This window comes from Gasterosteus aculeatus, chromosome 4 (assembly GCF_964276395.1).
Source record: "Gasterosteus aculeatus chromosome 4, fGasAcu3.hap1.1, whole genome shotgun sequence".
In the NCBI taxonomy this organism is placed as follows: Eukaryota; Metazoa; Chordata; class Actinopteri; order Perciformes; family Gasterosteidae; genus Gasterosteus; species Gasterosteus aculeatus.
Genome location: NC_135691.1, coordinates 18,300,108 through 18,305,107, shown reverse-complemented (window position 1 = coordinate 18,305,107; position 5,000 = coordinate 18,300,108). Strand labels below are relative to the sequence as shown.

The window sequence follows — 5,000 nt, the reverse complement described above, 5'->3', positions numbered from 1 at the left end:
GGACATAGCATTAATAGTTTTTGTCGGCTCGTTGGTCTAGGGGTATGATTCTCGCTTTGGGTGCGAGAGGTCCCGGGTCCAAATCCCGGACGAGCCCGGGATAGGTCTTTTGAAAGTCAATAGATGTGATAAGTAAAATGAAATATGTCTATACGAAAATGTAACTTCCAAATTTTTTCAACTAACGTAGAGTCTAGAGATGCTCTTGTCGATATCTCTCGCCCAGCTATTTGCAATTATTTCCCGTTGACATGTAACTTTCACCCTTTTGTCGGCTCGTTGGTCTAGGGGTATGATTCTCGCTTAGGGTGCGAGAGTTCCCGGGTCCAAATCCCGGACGAGCCCGGAAGTGCTCTTTTGAAAAAGTCAATAGATGTGATTAGTAAAATGAAATATGTCCATACGAAAAGGTCACTTCCAAATTTATTCAACTAACGTAGAGTCTAGAGATGCGCTTGTCGAATTCTCTCGCCCAGCTATTTGCAATTATGTCCCGTTGAAATGTAACTTTCACCCTTTTGTTGGCTCGTTGGTCTAGGGGTATGATTCTCGCTTCGGGTGCGAGAGGTCCCGGGTTCAAATCCCGGACGAGCCCGATGGAACTTATTTGATGCTGTTAGCGGTTGTAATTTGTAAATGATGACAAAAAAGTTACTCCCCAGTTTGGTCAGTGAACGACCATATTGCTAGTATGTTTCCAAAAAATAGGCAAACACAACAAACTAGTTAAAAAAAACAAGCAATTTGTTGACCACGGATACGCTGATTCAATTCTCTTGCCTGGCCAAATAGGATTTTGTCCCATGGACACAGCATTAATAGTTTTTGTCGGCTCGTTGGTCTAGGGGTATGATTCTCGCTTTGGGTGCGAGAGGTCCCGGGTCCAAATCCCGGACGAGCCCGGGATAGGTCTTTTGAAAGTCAATAGATGTGATAAGTAAAATGAAATATGTCTATACGAAAATGTAACTTCCAAATTTTTTCAACTAACGTAGAGTCTAGAGATGCTCTTGTCGATATCTCTCGCCCAGCTATTTGCAATTATTTCCCGTTGACATGTAACTTTCACCCTTTTGTCGGCTCGTTGGTCTAGGGGTATGATTCTCGCTTTGGGTGCGAGAGGTCCCGGGTCCAAATCCCGGACGAGCCCGGAAGTGCTCTTTTGAAACAGTCAATGGCTGTGATTAGTCAAAGAAAATATGTCGGAATGAAAATGTTACATCCAAATTTATTCAATTAACGTAGAGTCTAGAGATGCTCTTGTCGATATCTCTCGCCCAGCTATTTGCAATTATTTCCCGTTGACATGTAACTTTCACCCTTTGGTCGGCTCGTTGGTCTAGGGGTATGATTCTCGCTTTGGGTGCGAGAGGTCCCGGGTCCAAATCCCGGACGAGCCCGGAATTGGTCTTTTAAAAAAGGCAATAGATGTGATTAGTAAAATGAAATATGTCTATACAAAAATGTTACTTCCAAATTTTTTCAACTAACGTAGAGTCTAGAGATGCGCTTGTTGAATTCTCTCGCCCAGCTATTTGCAATTATTTCCCGTTGACATGTAACTTTCACCCTTTTGTCGGCTCGTTGGTCTAGGGGTATGATTCTCGCTTAGGGTGCGAGAGGTCCCGGGTCCAAATCCCGGACGAGCCCGGAAGTGCTCTTTTGAAAAAGTCAATAGATGTGATTAGTAAAATGAAATATGTCCATACGAAAAGGTCACTTCCAAATTTATTCAACTAACGTAGAGTCTAGAGATGCGCTTGTCGAATTCTCTCGCCCAGCTATTTGCAATTATGTCCCGTTGAAATGTAACTTTCACCCTTTTGTTGGCTCGTTGGTCTAGGGGTATGATTCTCGCTTCGGGTGCGAGAGGTCCCGGGTTCAAATCCCGGACGAGCCCGATGGAACTTATTTGATGCTGTTAGCGGTTGTAATTTGTAAATGATGACAAAAAAGTTACTCCCCAGTTTGGTCAGTGAACGACCATATTGCTAGTATGTTTCCAAAAAATAGGCAAACACAACAAACTAGTTAAAAAAAACAAGCAATTTGTTGACCACGGATACGCTGATTCAATTCTCTTGCCTGGCCAAATAGGATTTTGTCCCATGGACATAGCATTAATAGTTTTTGTCGGCTCGTTGGTCTAGGGGTATGATTCTCGCTTTGGGTGCGAGAGGTCCCGGGTCCAAATCCCGGACGAGCCCGGGATAGGTCTTTTGAAAGTCAATAGATGTGATAAGTAAAATGAAATATGTCTATACGAAAATGTAACTTCCAAATTTTTTCAACTAACGTAGAGTCTAGAGATGCTCTTGTCGATATCTCTCGCCCAGCTATTTGCAATTATTTCCCGTTGACATGTAACTTTCACCCTTTTGTCGGCTCGTTGGTCTAGGGGTATGATTCTCGCTTTGGGTGCGAGAGGTCCCGGGTCCAAATCCCGGACGAGCCCGGAATTGGTCTTTTAAAAAAGGCAATAGATGTGATTAGTAAAATGAAATATGTCTATACAAAAATGTTACTTCCAAATTTTTTCAACTAACGTAGAGTCTAGAGATGCGCGTGTCGAATTCTCTCGCCCAGCTATTTGCAAATATGTCCCGTTGACATGTAACTTTCACCCTTTTGTCGGCTCGTTGGTCTAGGGGTATGATTCTCGCTTAGGGTGCGAGAGGTCCCGGGTCCAAATCCCGGACGAGCCCGGAATTGGTCTTTTGAAACAGTCAATGGCTGTGATTAGTCAAACGAAAAATTTCTATACGAAAACGTTACTTCCAAATTTATTCAACTAACGTAGAGTCTAGAGATGCGCTTGTCGAATTCTCTCGCCCAGCTATTTGCAATTATTTCCCGTTGACATGTAACTTTCACCCTTTTGTCGGCTCGTTGGTCTAGGGGTATGATTCTCGCTTAGGGTGCGAGAGGTCCCGGGTCCAAATCCCGGACGAGCCCGGAAGTGCTCTTTTGAAACAGTCAATGGCTGTGATTAGTCAAACGAAATATGTCGGAATGAAAATGTTACATCCAAATTTATACAATTCAGGTAGAGTCTAGATATGCGCTTTTCAAATTCTCTCGCCTAGCTATTTGCGATTATGTCCTGTTTTCATGTAACTTTGACCCTTTTGTCGGCTCGTTGGTCTAGGGGTATGATTCTCGCTTCGGGTGCGAGAGGTCCCGGGTTCAAATCCCGGACGAGCCCAATGGAACTTATTTGATGCTGTTAGCGGTTGTAATTTGTAAATGATGACAAAAAAGTTACTCCCCAATTTGGTCAGTGAACGACCATATTGCTAGTATGTTTCCAAAAAATAGGCAAACACAACAAACTAGTTAAAAAAACAAGCAATTTGTTGACCACGGATACGCTGATTCAATTCTCTTGCCTGGCCAAATAGGATTTTGTCCCATGGACATAGCATTAATAGTTTTTGTCGGCTCGTTGGTCTAGGGGTATGATTCTCGCTTTGGGTGCGAGAGGTCCCGGGTCCAAATCCCGGACGAGCCCGGGATAGGTCTTTTGAAAGTCAATAGATGTGATAAGTAAAATGAAATATGTCTATACGAAAATGTAACTTCCAAATTTTTTCAACTAACGTAGAGTCTAGAGATGCTCTTGTCGATATCTCTCGCCCAGCTATTTGCAATTATTTCCCGTTGACATGTAACTTTCACCCTTTTGTCGGCTCGTTGGTCTAGGGGTATGATTCTCGCTTAGGGTGCGAGAGGTCCCGGGTCCAAATCCCGGACGAGCCCGGAATTGGTCTTTTGAAACAGTCAATGGCTGTGATTAGTCAAACGAAAAATTTCTATACGAAAACGTTACTTCCAAATTCATTCAACTAACGTAGAGTCTAGAGATGCGCTTGTCGAATTCTCTCGCCCAGCTATTTGCAATCATTTCCCGTTGACATGTAACTTTCACCCTTTTGTCGGCTCGTTGGTCTAGGGGTATGATTCTCGCTTAGGGTGCGAGAGGTCCCGGGTCCAAATCCCGGACGAGCCCGGAAGTGCTCTTTTGAAACAGTCAATGGCTGTGATTAGTCAAACGAAATATGTCGGAATGAAAATGTTACATCCAAATTTATACAATTCAGGTAGAGTCTAGATATGCGCTTTTCAAATTCTCTCGCCTAGCTATTTGCGATTATGTCCTGTTTTCATGTAACTTTGACCCTTTTGTCGGCTCGTTGGTCTAGGGGTATGATTCTCGCTTCGGGTGCGAGAGGTCCCGGGTTCAAATCCCGGACGAGCCCGATGGAACTTATTTGATGCTGTTAGCGGTTGTAATTTGTAAATGATGACAAAAAAGTTACTCCCCAATTTGGTCAGTGAACGACCATATTGCTAGTATGTTTCCAAAAAATAGGCAAACACAACAAACTAGTTAAAAAAAACAAGCAATTTGTTGACCACGGATACGCTGATTCAATTCTCTTGCCTGGCCAAATAGGATTTTGTCCCATGGACATAGCATTAATAGTTTTTGTCGGCTCGTTGGTCTAGGGGTATGATTCTCGCTTTGGGTGCGAGAGGTCCCGGGTCCAAATCCCGGACGAGCCCGGGATAGGTCTTTTGAAAGTCAATAGATGTGATAAGTAAAATGAAATATGTCTATACGAAAATGTAACTTCCAAATTTTTCAACTAACGTAGAGTCTAGAGATGCTCTTGTCGATATCTCTCGCCCAGCTATTTGCAATTATTTCCCGTTGACATGTAACTTTCACCCTTTTGTCGGCTCGTTGGTCTAGGGGTATGATTCTCGCTTTGGGTGCGAGAGGTCCCGGGTCCAAATCCCGGACGAGCCCGGAATTGGTCTTTTAAAAAAGGCAATAGATGTGATTAGTAAAATGAAAATATGTCGGAATGAAAATGTTACATCCAAATTTATTCAATTAACGTAGAGTCTAGAGATGCTCTTGTCGATATCTCTCGCCCAGCTATTTGCAATTATTTCCCGTTGACATGTAACTTTCACCCTTTGGTCGGCTCGTT

General features: G+C 43.3%; 19 non-coding genes across 19 annotated transcripts in view; all 19 read left to right on the top strand.

Annotated features, from left to right (window-relative positions):
* Window positions 1–25: 25 nt before the first annotated feature.
* Window positions 26–97, top strand: trnap-ugg (transfer RNA proline (anticodon UGG)). Its single transcript has one exon. It is a non-coding gene; the product is annotated as a tRNA-Pro (tRNA).
* A 426-nt stretch (window positions 98–523) lies between these two features.
* trnap-cgg (transfer RNA proline (anticodon CGG)) lies at window positions 524–595 on the top strand. Its single transcript has one exon. It is a non-coding gene; the product is annotated as a tRNA-Pro (tRNA).
* Window positions 596–830: 235 nt separating this feature from the next.
* On the top strand, window positions 831–902 carry trnap-ugg (transfer RNA proline (anticodon UGG)). The gene has a single exon. It is a non-coding gene; the product is annotated as a tRNA-Pro (tRNA).
* A 176-nt stretch (window positions 903–1,078) lies between these two features.
* trnap-ugg (transfer RNA proline (anticodon UGG)) lies at window positions 1,079–1,150 on the top strand. The gene has a single exon. It is a non-coding gene; the product is annotated as a tRNA-Pro (tRNA).
* Window positions 1,151–1,328: 178 nt separating this feature from the next.
* Window positions 1,329–1,400, top strand: trnap-ugg (transfer RNA proline (anticodon UGG)). The gene has a single exon. It is a non-coding gene; the product is annotated as a tRNA-Pro (tRNA).
* A 178-nt stretch (window positions 1,401–1,578) lies between these two features.
* trnap-agg (transfer RNA proline (anticodon AGG)) lies at window positions 1,579–1,650 on the top strand. Its single transcript has one exon. It is a non-coding gene; the product is annotated as a tRNA-Pro (tRNA).
* A 178-nt stretch (window positions 1,651–1,828) lies between these two features.
* Window positions 1,829–1,900, top strand: trnap-cgg (transfer RNA proline (anticodon CGG)). The gene has a single exon. It is a non-coding gene; the product is annotated as a tRNA-Pro (tRNA).
* A 235-nt stretch (window positions 1,901–2,135) lies between these two features.
* Window positions 2,136–2,207, top strand: trnap-ugg (transfer RNA proline (anticodon UGG)). The gene has a single exon. It is a non-coding gene; the product is annotated as a tRNA-Pro (tRNA).
* Window positions 2,208–2,383: 176 nt separating this feature from the next.
* On the top strand, window positions 2,384–2,455 carry trnap-ugg (transfer RNA proline (anticodon UGG)). Its single transcript has one exon. It is a non-coding gene; the product is annotated as a tRNA-Pro (tRNA).
* A 178-nt stretch (window positions 2,456–2,633) lies between these two features.
* trnap-agg (transfer RNA proline (anticodon AGG)) lies at window positions 2,634–2,705 on the top strand. The gene has a single exon. It is a non-coding gene; the product is annotated as a tRNA-Pro (tRNA).
* Window positions 2,706–2,883: 178 nt separating this feature from the next.
* On the top strand, window positions 2,884–2,955 carry trnap-agg (transfer RNA proline (anticodon AGG)). The gene has a single exon. It is a non-coding gene; the product is annotated as a tRNA-Pro (tRNA).
* A 178-nt stretch (window positions 2,956–3,133) lies between these two features.
* trnap-cgg (transfer RNA proline (anticodon CGG)) lies at window positions 3,134–3,205 on the top strand. The gene has a single exon. It is a non-coding gene; the product is annotated as a tRNA-Pro (tRNA).
* A 234-nt stretch (window positions 3,206–3,439) lies between these two features.
* On the top strand, window positions 3,440–3,511 carry trnap-ugg (transfer RNA proline (anticodon UGG)). Its single transcript has one exon. It is a non-coding gene; the product is annotated as a tRNA-Pro (tRNA).
* Window positions 3,512–3,687: 176 nt separating this feature from the next.
* On the top strand, window positions 3,688–3,759 carry trnap-agg (transfer RNA proline (anticodon AGG)). Its single transcript has one exon. It is a non-coding gene; the product is annotated as a tRNA-Pro (tRNA).
* A 178-nt stretch (window positions 3,760–3,937) lies between these two features.
* Window positions 3,938–4,009, top strand: trnap-agg (transfer RNA proline (anticodon AGG)). Its single transcript has one exon. It is a non-coding gene; the product is annotated as a tRNA-Pro (tRNA).
* A 178-nt stretch (window positions 4,010–4,187) lies between these two features.
* On the top strand, window positions 4,188–4,259 carry trnap-cgg (transfer RNA proline (anticodon CGG)). The gene has a single exon. It is a non-coding gene; the product is annotated as a tRNA-Pro (tRNA).
* Window positions 4,260–4,494: 235 nt separating this feature from the next.
* Window positions 4,495–4,566, top strand: trnap-ugg (transfer RNA proline (anticodon UGG)). Its single transcript has one exon. It is a non-coding gene; the product is annotated as a tRNA-Pro (tRNA).
* A 175-nt stretch (window positions 4,567–4,741) lies between these two features.
* On the top strand, window positions 4,742–4,813 carry trnap-ugg (transfer RNA proline (anticodon UGG)). The gene has a single exon. It is a non-coding gene; the product is annotated as a tRNA-Pro (tRNA).
* A 179-nt stretch (window positions 4,814–4,992) lies between these two features.
* trnap-ugg (transfer RNA proline (anticodon UGG)) overlaps window positions 4,993–5,000 on the top strand; it is a 72-nt gene continuing 64 nt past the window's right edge. The window contains exon 1 of the tRNA in view: window positions 4,993–5,000. This exon is cut by the window's right edge and continues 64 nt beyond it. This is a non-coding gene — a tRNA (tRNA-Pro).